Source organism: Telmatherina bonti (genome assembly GCF_933228915.1).
Source record: "Telmatherina bonti genome assembly, chromosome: 23".
Lineage (NCBI taxonomy): Eukaryota > Metazoa > Chordata > Actinopteri > Atheriniformes > Telmatherinidae > Telmatherina > Telmatherina bonti.
The window spans coordinates 2,413,940-2,426,051 of NC_136632.1; the positions used below are offsets into that span (position 1 = coordinate 2,413,940).

General features: G+C 68.8%; 1 protein-coding gene across 1 annotated transcript in view; it reads right to left on the reverse strand.

The window, feature by feature from the left end:
* The window catches only part of large1 (LARGE xylosyl- and glucuronyltransferase 1), a 75,343-nt gene that overhangs the window by 19,325 nt on the left and 43,906 nt on the right, over positions 1 to 12,112 (reverse strand). The window lies entirely within an intron of this gene.

Below are 12,112 nucleotides of genomic sequence, written 5' to 3' on the forward strand. Positions count from 1 at the left end.
CCTGGGTCAGGACCTGGGTCAGGAGCTGGGTCAGGAGCTGGGTCAGGACCGGGTCAGGACCGGGTCAGGACCGGGTCAGGAGCTGGGTCAGGAGCTGGGTCAGGAGCTGGGTCAGGACCTGGGTCAGGACCAGGTCAGGAGCTGGGTTAGGACCGGGTCAGGACCTGGGTCAGGACCGGGTCAGGACCTGGGTCAGGACCAGGTCAGGAGCTGGGTCAGGACCAGGTCAGGACCTGGGTCAGGACCTGGGTCAGGACCGGATCAGGACCTGGGTCAGGACCAGGTCAGGAGCTGGGTCAGGAGCTGGGTCAGGACCTGGGTCAGGACCAGGTCAGGACCTGGGTCAGGACCTGGGTCAGGACCGGGTCAGGAGCTGGGTCAGGACCTGGGTGAGGACCTGGGTCAGGAGCTGGGTCAGGACCAGGTCAGGACCAGGTCAGGAGCTGGGTCAGGACCGGGTCAGGACCTGGGTGAGGACCTGGGTCAGGAGCTGGGTCAGGAGCTGGGTGAGGACCTGGGTCAGGAGCTGGGTCAGGAGCTGGGTCAGGACCTGGGTGAGGAGCTGGGTCAGGAGCTGGGTCAGGAGCTGGGTCAGGACCTGGGTCAGGACCGGGTCAGGAGCCGGGTCAGGAGCTGGGTCAGGAGCCGGGTCAGGACCGGGTCAGGACCGGGTCAGGAGCTGGGTCAGGACCTGGGTGAGGACCTGGGTCAGGACCTGGGTGAGGAGCTGGGTCAGGACCTGGGTGAGGACCTGGGTCAGGACCTGGGTGAGGAGCTGGGTCAGGACCGGGTCAGGACCGGGTCAGGACCTGGGTCAGGAGCTGGGTCAGGAGCTGGGTCAGGACCTGGGTGAGGAGCTGGGTCAGCACCTGGGTCAGGACCGGGTCAGGAGCCGGGTCAGGACCGGGTCAGGAGCTGGGTCAGGAGCCGGGTTAGGACCTGGTGAGGAGCTGGGTCAGGAGCTGGGTCAGGACCTGGGTGAGGAGCTGGGTCAGCACCTGGGTCAGGACCGGGTCAGGAGCTGGGTCAGGAGCCGGGTCAGGACCGGGTCAGGACCGGGTCAGGAGCTGGGTCAGGAGCTGGGTCAGCACCGGGTCAGGACCTGGGTCAGGAGCTGGGTCAGCACCGGGTCAGGAGCTGGGTCAGGAGCTGGGTCAGGACCGGGTCAGGACCTGGGTCAGGACCTGGGTCAGGACCTGGGTCAGGACCTGGCTCAGGAGCTGGGTCAGGAGCTGGGTCAGGAGCTGGGTCAGCACCGGGTCAGGACCTGGGTCAGCACCGGGTCAGGAGCTGGGTCAGGACCTGGGTGAGGACCTGGGTCAGGACCTGGGTCAGGACCTGGGTCAGGACCTGGGTCAGGAGCTGGGTCAGGACCTGGGTCAGGACCTGGGTGAGGACCTGGGTCAGGACCTGGGTCAGGAGCTGGGTCAGGACCTGGGTCAGGACCTGGGTCAGGAGCTGGGTCAGGAGCTGGGTCAGGACCTGGGTCAGGACCTGGGTCAGGACCGGGTCAGGAGCCGGGTCAGGACCGGGTCAGGAGCTGGGTCAGGAGCCGGGTCAGGACCGGGTCAGGACCGGGTCAGGAGCTGGGTCAGGACCTGGGTGAGGAGCTGGGTCAGGACCGGGTCAGGAGCTGGGTCAGGAGCTGGGTCAGGACCTGGGTGAGGAGCTGGGTCAGGACCTGGGTCAGGACCGGGTCAGGAGCCGGGTCAGGACCGGGTCAGGAGCTGGGTCAGGAGCCGGGTCAGGAGCCGGGTCAGGACCTGGGTCAGGAGCTGGGTCAGGACCTGGGTGAGGAGCTGGGTCAGGACCGGGTCAGGACCTGGGTCAGGACCTGGGTCAGGACCGGGTCAGGAGCTGGGTCAGGAGCTGGGTCAGGAGCCGGGTCAGGAGCTGGGTCAGGAGCCGGGTCAGGACCGGGTCAGGAGCTGGGTCAGGAGCTGGGTCAGCACCGGGTCAGGACCTGGGTCAGGAGCTGGGTCAGCACCGGGTCAGGACCGGGTCAGGAGCTGGGTCAGGAGCTGGGTCAGGACCTGGGTCAGCACCGGGTCAGGACCGGGTCAGGACCGGGTCAGGACCTGGGTCAGGACCTGGGTCAGGAGCTGGGTCAGCACCGGGTCAGGACCTGGGTCAGGAGCTGGGTCAGCACCGGGTCAGGACCGGGTCAGGAGCTGGGTCAGGAGCTGGGTCAGGACCTGGGTCAGGACCTGGGTCAGCACCGGGTCAGGAGCTGGGTCAGGAGCTGGGTCAGGAGCTGGGTCAGGACCGGGTCAGGACCTGGGTCAGGAGCTGGGTCAGGAGCTGGGTCAGCACCGGGTCAGGACCTGGGTCAGGACCGGGTCAGGACCTGGGTCAGGACCGGGTCAGGACCTGGGTCAGCACCGGGTCAGCACCGGGTCAGGACCGGGTCAGGACCAGGTCAGGACCAGGTCAGGAGCTGGGTCAGGAGCTGGGTCAGGACCTGGTCAGCACCGGGTCAGCACCGGGTCAGGACCGGGTCAGGAGCTGGGTCAGGAGCTGGGTCAGGACCTGGGTCAGGACCAGGTCAGGACCTGGGTCAGGACCTGGGTCAGGAGCTGGGTCAGGAGCTGGGTCAGGACCTGGGTGAGGAGCTGGGTCAGCACCTGGGTCAGGACCGGGTCAGGAGCCGGGTCAGGACCGGGTCAGGAGCTGGGTCAGGAGCTGGGTCAGGACCGGGTCAGGAGCTGGGTCAGGACCGGGTCAGGACCGGGTCAGGACCTGGGTGAGGAGCTGGGTCAGCACCTGGGTCAGGACCGGGTCAGGAGCCGGGTCAGGACCGGGTCAGGACCGGGTCAGGAGCTGGGTCAGGACCGGGTCAGGACCGGGTCAGGAGCTGGGTCAGGACCGGGTCAGGACCGGGTCAGGACCTGGGTGAGGAGCTGGGTCAGGAGCTGGGTCAGGACCTGGGTCAGGACCTGGGTGAGGACCTGGGTCAGGAGCTGGGTCAGGAGCTGGGTCAGGACCGGGTCAGGAGCCGGGTCAGGAGCCGGGTCAGGAGCTGGGTCAGGACCGGGTCAGGACCGGGTCAGGACCTGGGTGAGGAGCTGGGTCAGGAGCCGGGTCAGGACCTGGGTGAGGAGCTGGGTCAGGACCTGGTCAGGACCTGGGTCAGGAGCTGGGTCAGGACCTGGGTCAGGAGCTGGGTCAGGAGCCGGGTCAGGAGCTGGGTCAGGACCTGGGTCAGGACCGGGTCAGGACCTGGGTCAGGACCGGGTCAGGAGCTGGGTCAGGACCTGGGTGAGGACCTGGGTCAGGACCTGGGTGAGGAGCTGGGTCAGGACCGGGTCAGGACCGGGTCAGGACCTGGGTCAGGAGCTGGGTCAGGAGCTGGGTCAGGACCTGGGTGAGGAGCTGGGTCAGCACCTGGGTCAGGACCGGGTCAGGAGCCGGGTCAGGACCGGGTCAGGAGCTGGGTCAGGAGCTGGGTCAGGACCGGGTCAGGAGCTGGGTCAGGAGCTGGGTCAGGAGCTGGGTCAGGAGCTGGGTCAGGAGCTGGGTCAGCACCGGGTCAGGACCTGGGTCAGGAGCTGGGTCAGCACCGGGTCAGGACCTGGGTCAGGAGCTGGGTCAGCACCGGGTCAGGACCTGGGTCAGGAGCTGGGTCAGAACCGGGTCAGGACCTGGGTCAGGAGCCGGGTCAGCACCGGGTCAGGAGCTGGGTCAGGAGCTGGGTCAGGAGCTGGGTCAGGACCGGGTCAGGACCGGGTCAGGACCTGGGTCAGGACCTGGGTCAGGACCTGGGTCAGGACCAGGTCAGGACCTGGGTCAGGACCTGGCTCAGGAGCTGGGTCAGGAGCCGGGTCAGGACCGGGTAAGGAGCTGGGTCAGGAGCTGGGTCAGGAGCTGGGTCAGCACCGGGTCAGGACCTGGGTCAGGAGCTGGGTCAGCACCGGGTCAGGAGCTGGGTCAGGAGCTGGGTCAGGAGCTGGGTCAGGACCTGGGTCAGGACCTGGGTCAGGACCTGGCTCAGGAGCTGGGTCAGGAGCTGGGTCAGGACCTGGGTGAGGACCTGGGTCAGGACCTGGGTCAGGACCTGGGTCAGGAGCTGGCTCAGGACCTGGGTCAGGAGCTGGGTCAGGAGCTGGCTCAGGACCTGGGTCAGGACCGGGTCAGGACCTGGGTCAGGACCTGGGTCAGGACCGGGTCAGGAGCCGGGTCAGGACCGGGTCAGGAGCTGGGTCAGGAGCCGGGTCAGGACCTGGGTGAGGAGCTGGGTCAGGAGCTGGGTCAGGACCTGGGTCAGGAGCTGGGTCAGGACCTGGGTGAGGAGCTGGGTCAGGACCGGGTCAGGACCTGGGTCAGGACCTGGGTCAGGACCGGGTCAGGAGCTGGGTCAGGAGCTGGGTCAGGAGCCGGGTCAGGAGCTGGGTCAGGAGCCGGGTCAGGACCGGGTCAGGAGCTGGGTCAGGAGCTGGGTCAGCACCGGGTCAGGACCTGGGTCAGGAGCTGGGTCAGCACCGGGTCAGGACCGGGTCAGGAGCTGGGTCAGGAGCTGGGTCAGGACCTGGGTCAGGACCTGGGTCAGCACCGGGTCAGGACCTGGGTCAGGACCTGGGTCAGGACCTGGGTCAGGAGCTGGGTCAGCACCGGGTCAGGACCTGGGTCAGGAGCTGGGTCAGCACCGGGTCAGGACCGGGTCAGGAGCTGGGTCAGGAGCTGGGTCAGGACCGGGTCAGGACCGGGTCAGGACCTGGGTCAGGACCTGGGTCAGCACCGGGTCAGGACCGGGTCAGGACCGGGTCAGGAGCTGGGTCAGGAGCTGGGTCAGGAGCTGGGTCAGGACCTGGGTCAGGAGCTGGGTCAGCACCGGGTCAGGACCTGGGTCAGGACCGGGTCAGCACCGGGTCAGGACCGGGTCAGGAGCTGGGTCAGGACCTGGGTCAGGAGCTGGGTCAGCACCGGGTCAGGACCTGGGTCAGGAGCTGGGTCAGCACCGGGTCAGGACCTGGGTCAGGAGCTGGGTCAGAACCGGGTCAGGACCTGGGTCAGGAGCCGGGTCAGCACCGGGTCAGGAGCTGGGTCAGGAGCTGGGTCAGGAGCTGGGTCAGGACCGGGTCAGGACCGGGTCAGGACCTGGGTCAGGACCTGGGTCAGGACCTGGGTCAGGACCAGGTCAGGACCTGGGTCAGGACCTGGCTCAGGAGCTGGGTCAGGAGCCGGGTCAGGACCGGGTAAGGAGCTGGGTCAGGAGCTGGGTCAGGAGCTGGGTCAGCACCGGGTCAGGACCTGGGTCAGGAGCTGGGTCAGGAGCTGGGTCAGGAGCTGGGTCAGGAGCTGGGTCAGGACCTGGGTCAGGACCTGGGTCAGGACCTGGGTGAGGACCTGGGTCAGGACCTGGGTCAGGACCTGGGTCAGGAGCTGGCTCAGGACCTGGGTCAGGAGCTGGGTCAGGAGCTGGCTCAGGACCTGGGTCAGGACCGGGTCAGGACCTGGGTCAGGACCTGGGTCAGGACCGGGTCAGGAGCCGGGTCAGGACCGGGTCAGGAGCTGGGTCAGGAGCCGGGTCAGGACCTGGGTGAGGAGCTGGGTCAGGAGCTGGGTCAGGACCTGGGTCAGGAGCTGGGTCAGGACCTGGGTGAGGAGCTGGGTCAGGACCGGGTCAGGACCTGGGTCAGGACCTGGGTCAGGACCGGGTCAGGAGCTGGGTCAGGAGCTGGGTCAGGAGCCGGGTCAGGAGCTGGGTCAGGAGCCGGGTCAGGACCGGGTCAGGAGCTGGGTCAGGAGCTGGGTCAGCACCGGGTCAGGACCTGGGTCAGGAGCTGGGTCAGCACCGGGTCAGGACCGGGTCAGGAGCTGGGTCAGGAGCTGGGTCAGGACCTGGGTCAGGACCTGGGTCAGCACCGGGTCAGGACCTGGGTCAGGACCTGGGTCAGGACCTGGGTCAGGACCGGGTCAGCACCGGGTCAGGACCTGGGTCAGGAGCTGGGTCAGCACCGGGTCAGGACCGGGTCAGGAGCTGGGTCAGGAGCTGGGTCAGGACCGGGTCAGGACCGGGTCAGGACCTGGGTCAGGACCTGGGTCAGCACCGGGTCAGGACCGGGTCAGGACCGGGTCAGGAGCTGGGTCAGGAGCTGGGTCAGGAGCTGGGTCAGGACCTGGGTCAGGAGCTGGGTCAGCACCGGGTCAGGACCTGGGTCAGGACCGGGTCAGCACCGGGTCAGGACCGGGTCAGGAGCTGGGTCAGGACCTGGGTCAGGAGCTGGGTCAGGACCTGGGTCAGGACCTGGGTCAGGAGCTGGGTCAGGACCTGGGTCAGGACCTGGGTCAGGACCTGGGTCAGGACCTGGGTCAGGAGCTGGGTCAGGACCTGGTCAGGACCTGGGTCAGGACCTGGGTCAGCACCGGGTCAGGACCGGGTCAGGACCGGGTCAGGACCTGGGTCAGGACCGGGTCAGGACAGGGTCAGGACCGGGTCAGGACAGGGTCAGGACCGGGTCAGGAGCTGGGTCAAGACCTGGGTCAGGACCTGGTCAGGAGCTGGGTCAGGACCTGGGTCAGGACCTGGGTCAGGACCGGGTCAGGACCGGGTCAGGACCGGGTCAGGACCTGGGTCAGGAGCTGGGTCAGGACCGGGTCAGGAGCCGGGTCAGGACCGGGTCAGGAGCCGGGTCAGGACCTGGGTCAGGAGCGGGTCAGGAGCTGGGTCAGGAGCTGGGTCAGGACCTGGGTCAGGAGCTGGGTCAGGACCGGGTCAGGACCTGGGTCAGGACCGGGTCAGGAGCCGGGTCAGGACCTGGGTCAGGACCTGGGTCAGGACCAGGTCAGGAGCGGGTCAGAACCTGGGTCAGGACCTGGGTCAGGACCGGGTCAGGACCTGGGTCAGGACCTGGGTCAGGACTGGGTCAGGACCTGGGTCAGGACCGGGTCAGGACCTGGGTCAGGACCTGGGTCAGGACCGGGTCAGGAGCTGGGTCAGGAGCTGGGTCAGGAGCTGGGTCAGGACCTGGGTCAGGACCGGGTCAGGAGCTGGGTCAGCACCTGGGTCAGGACCGGGTCAGGACCGGGTCAGGACCGGGTCAGGAGCTGGGTCAGGAGCTGGGTCAGGACCGGGTCAGGAGCTGGGTCAGGACCGGGTCAGGACCAGGTCAGGAGCGGGTCAGAACCTGGGTCAGGACCTGGGTCAGGACCTGGGTCAGGACCGGGTCAGGACCGGGTCAGGAGCTGGGTCAGGAGCTGGGTCAGGAGCTGGGTCAGGACCTGGGTCAGGAGCCGGGTCAGGACCGGGTCAGGAGCTGGGTCAGGAGCTGGGTCAGGAGCCGGGTCAGGACCGGGTCAGGAGCTGGGTCAGGACCTGGGTCAGGAGCCGGGTCAGGACCGGGTCAGGAGCTGGGTCAGGAGCTGGGTCAGGACCGGGTCAGGACCGGGTCAGGACCTGGGTCAGGACCTGGGTCAGCACCGGGTCAGGACCGGGTCTGGACCGGGTCAGGAGCTGGGTCAGGAGCTGGGTAAGGACCTGGGTGAGGAGCTGGGTCAGGAGCTGGGTCAGGACCTGGGTCAGGAGCCGGGTCAGGACCTGGGTCAGGAGCTGGGTCAGAGCTGGGTCAGGACCTGGGTCAGGAGCCGGGTCAGGACCGGGTCAGGAGCTGGGTCAGGAGCTGGGTCAGGAGCTGGGTCAGCACCGGGTCAGGAGCTGGGTCAGGAGCTGGGTCAGGACCGGGTCAGGACCTGGGTCAGGACCTGGGTCAGCACCGGGTCAGGACCGGGTCAGGAGCGGGTCAGGACCTGGTCAGGACCTGGGTCAGCACCGGGTCAGGACCGGGTCAGGAGCTGGGTCAGGAGCTGGGTCAGGACCGGGTCAGGACCGGGTCAGGACCTGGGTCAGGACCTGGGTCAGCACCGGGTCAGGACCGGGTCAGGACCAGGTCAGGACCAGGTCAGGAGCTGGGTCAGGACCTGGGTCAGGACCTGGGTCAGGACCGGGTCAGGACCGGGTCAGGAGCTGGGTCAGGAGCTGGGTCAGGACCCGGGTCAGGACCGGGTCAGGACCTGGGTCAGGACCGGGTCAGGACCTGGGTCAGGAGCTGGGTCAGGACCGGGTCAGGACCGGGTCAGGAGCTGGGTCAGGACCTGGGTCAAGACCTGGGTCAGGACCTGGGTCAGCACCGGGTCAGGACCGGGTCAGGACCGGGTCAGGACCAGGTCAGGACCTGGGTCAGGAGCTGGGTCAGGACCGGGTCAGGACCTGGGTCAGGACCAGGGTCAGGACCTGGGTCAGGACCTGGGTCAGCACCGGGTCAGGACCGGGTCAGGACCTGGGTCAGGACCTGGGTCAGGACCTGGGTCAGGACCGGGTCAGGACCGGGTCAGGACCTGGGTCAGGAGCTGGGTCAGCACCGGGTCAGGACCGGGTCAGGACTGGGTCAGGACCTGGGTCAGCACCGGGTCAGGACCTGGGTCAGGACCGGGTCAGGACCTGGGTCAGGACCGGGTCAGCACCGGGTCAGGACCGGGTCAGGGGCTGGGTCAGGACCTGGGTCAGGACCTGGGTCAGCACAGGGTCAGGACCGGGTCAGGACCTGGGTCAGGACCGGGTCAGCACCGGGTCAGGAGCGAGTCAGGAGCTGGGTCAGGACCTGGGTCAGGACCTGGGTCAGGAGCTGGGTCAGGACCGGGTCAGGACCTGGTCAGGACCTGGGTCAGGAGCTGGGTCAGGAGCTGGGTCAGGACCTGGGTCAGGACCCGGGTCAGGACCGGGTCAGGACCTGGGTCAGGAGCTGGGTCAGCACCGGGTCAGCACCGGGTCAGGACCTGGGTCAGGAGCCGGGTCAGGACCTGGGTCAGGAGCCGGGTCAGCACCGGGTCAGGAGCTGGGTCAGGAGCTGGGTCAGGACCTGGTCAGGACCTGGGTCAGGAGCTGGGTCAGCACCGGGTCAGGACCGGGTCAGGACCAGGTCAGGAGCTGGGTCAGGAGCTGGGTCAGGAGCTGGGTCAGGACCTGGGTCAGGACCTGGGTCAGCACCGGGTCAGGACCTGGGTCAGGACCGGGTCAGGACCGGGTCAGGACCGGGTCAGGGGCTGGGTCAGGACCTGGGTCAGGACCTGGGTCAGGACCGGGTCAGGAGCTGGGTCAGGACCTGGGTCAGGACCGGGTCAGGACCAGGTCAGGAGCTGGGTCAGGACCTGGGTCAGGACCTGGGTCAGGAGCTGGGTCAGGACCGGGTCAGGACCGGGTCAGGACCGGGTCAGGAGCTGGGTCAGCACCGGGTCAGGACCTGGGTCAGGACCTGGGTCAGGAGCTGGGTCAGCACCGGGTCAGGACCGGGTCAGGACCGGGTCAGGAGCTGGGTCAGGACCTGGGTCAGGAGCTGGGTCAGGACCGGGTCAGGACCGGGTCAGGAGCCGGGTCAGGACCGGGTCAGGAGCCGGGTCAGGACCGGGTCAGGAGCTGGGTCAGGACCTGGTCAGGACCTGGGTCAGGAGCTGGGTCAGCACCGGGTCAGGACCGGGTCAGGAGCTGGGTCAGCACCGGGTCAGGACCTGGGTCAGGAGCTGGGTCAGGACCTGGGTCAGGAGCCGGGTCAGGACCTGGGTCAGGACCGGGTCAGGACCGGGTCAGGAGCCGGGTCAGGACCGGGTCAGGAGCCGGGTCAGGACCTGGTCAGGACCTGGGTCAGGAGCTGGGTCAGCACCGGGTCAGGACCGGGTCAGGAGCTGGGTCAGCACCGGGTCAGGACCTGGGTCAGGAGCTGGGTCAGGACCTGGGTCAGGAGCCGGGTCAGGACCTGGGTCAGGAGCCGGGTCAGGACCGGGTCAGGAGCCGGGTCAGGACCGGGTCAGGAGCCGGGTCAGGACCGGGTCAGGACCGGGTCAGGACCTGGGTCAGGAGCTGGGTCAGCACCGGGTCAGGACCGGGTCAGGAGCTGGGTCAGCACCGGGTCAGGACCGGGTCAGCACCGGGTCAGGACCGGGTCAGGACCGGGTCAGGACCGGGTCAGGAGCTGGGTCAGGAGCTGGTCAGCACCGGGTCAGGACCTGGGTCAGGACCGGGTCAGGACCTGGTCAGGACCTGGGTCAGGAGCTGGGTCAGGACCGGGTCAGGACCGGGTCAGGAGCTGGGTCAGGACCGGGTCAGGAGCCGGGTCAGGACCGGGTCAGGACCGGGTCAGGACCTGGGTCAGGACCGGGTCAGGACCTGGGTCAGGAGCTGGGTCAGCACCGGGTCAGGACCGGGTCAGGAGCTGGGTCAGCACCGGGTCAGGACCGGGTCAGGAGCCGGGTCAGCACCGGGTCAGGACCGGGTCAGGAGCTGGGTCAGGACCTGGTCAGGACCAGGGTCAGGACCTGGGTCAGGAGCTGGGTCAGCACCGGGTCAGGACCAGGGTCAGGACCTGGGTCAGGAGCTGGGTCAGCACCGGGTCAGGACCTGGGTCAGGACCAGGGTCAGGACCTGGGTCAGGACCTGGGTCAGGACCAGGGTCAGGACCTGGGTCAGGACCTGGGTCAGGACCTGGGTCAGCACCGGGTCAGGACCGGGTCAGGACCTGGGTCAGGACCTGGGTCAGGACCGGGTCAGGACCGGGTCAGGACCTGGGTCAGGAGCTGGGTCAGCACCGGGTCAGGACCGGGTCAGGACTGGGTCAGGACCTGGGTCAGCACCGGGTCAGGACCTGGGTCAGGACCGGGTCAGGACCTGGGTCAGGACCGGGTCAGCACCGGGTCAGGACCGGGTCAGGACCTAGGTCAGGACCGGGTCAGCACCGGGTCAGGACCGGGTCAGGGGCTGGGTCAGGACCTGGGTCAGGACCTGGGTCAGCACCGGGTCAGGACCGGGTCAGGACCTGGGTCAGGACCGGGTCAGCACCGGGTCAGGAGCGAGTCAGGAGCTGGGTCAGGACCTGGGTCAGGACCTGGGTCAGGAGCTGGGTCAGGACCTGGGTCAGGACCTGGGTCAGGACCAGGGTCAGGACCTGGGTCAGGAGCTGGGTCAGCACCGGGTCAGGACCAGGGTCAGGACCAGGGTCAGGACCTGGGTCAGGACCTGGGTCAGCACCGGGTCAGGACCTGGGTCAGGACCTGGGTCAGGACCTGGGTCAGGACCGGGTCAGGACCGGGTCAGGACCTGGGTCAGGAGCTGGGTCAGCACCGGGTCAGGACCGGGTCAGGACTGGGTCAGGACCTGGGTCAGCACCGGGTCAGGACCTGGGTCAGGACCGGGTCAGGACCTGGGTCAGGACCGGGTCAGCACCGGGTCAGGACCGGGTCAGGACCTGGGTCAGGACCGGGTCAGCACCGGGTCAGGACCGGGTCAGGGGCTGGGTCAGGACCTGGGTCAGGACCTGGGTCAGGACCGGGTCAGGACCGGGTCAGGACCGGGTCAGGACCTGGGTCAGGACCGGGTCAGCACCGGGTCAGGAGCGAGTCAGGAGCTGGGTCAGGACCTGGGTCAGGACCTGGGTCAGGAGCTGGGTCAGGACCGGGTCAGGACCTGGGTCAGGAGCTGGGTCAGGACCTGGGTCAGGACCTGGGTCAGGACCCGGGTCAGGACCGGGTCAGGACCGGGTCAGGACCTGGGTCAGGAGCTGGGTCAGCACCGGGTCAGGACCGGGTCAGGAGCTGGGTCAGGACCTGGGTCAGGAGCCGGGTCAGCACCGGGTCAGGAGCTGGGTCAGGACCGGGTCAGGAGCCGGGTCAGGACCGGGTCAGGAGCCGGGTCAGGACCTGGTCAGGACCTGGGTCAGGAGCTGGGTCAGGACCGGGTCAGGACCGGGTCAGGACCGGGTCAGGAGCTGGGTCAGCACCGGGTCAGGACCTGGGTCAGGAGCCGGGTCAGGACCTGGGTCAGGAGCCGGGTCAGGAGCTGGGTCAGGAGCTGGGTCAGGAGCTGGGTCAGCACCGGGTCAGGACCGGGTCAGGAGCTGGGTCAGGACCGGGTCAGGAGCCGGGTCAGGACCGGGTCAGGACCAGGTCAGGACCTGGGTCAGGACCTGGGTCAGCACCGGGTCAGGACCGGGTCAGGACCGGGTCAGGACCAGGTCAGGACCTGGGTCAGGACCTGGGTCAGCACCGGGTCAGGACCGGGTCAGGACCGGGTCAGGACCAGGTCAGGACCTGGGTCAGGACCTGGGTCAGCACCGGGTCAGCACCGGGTCAG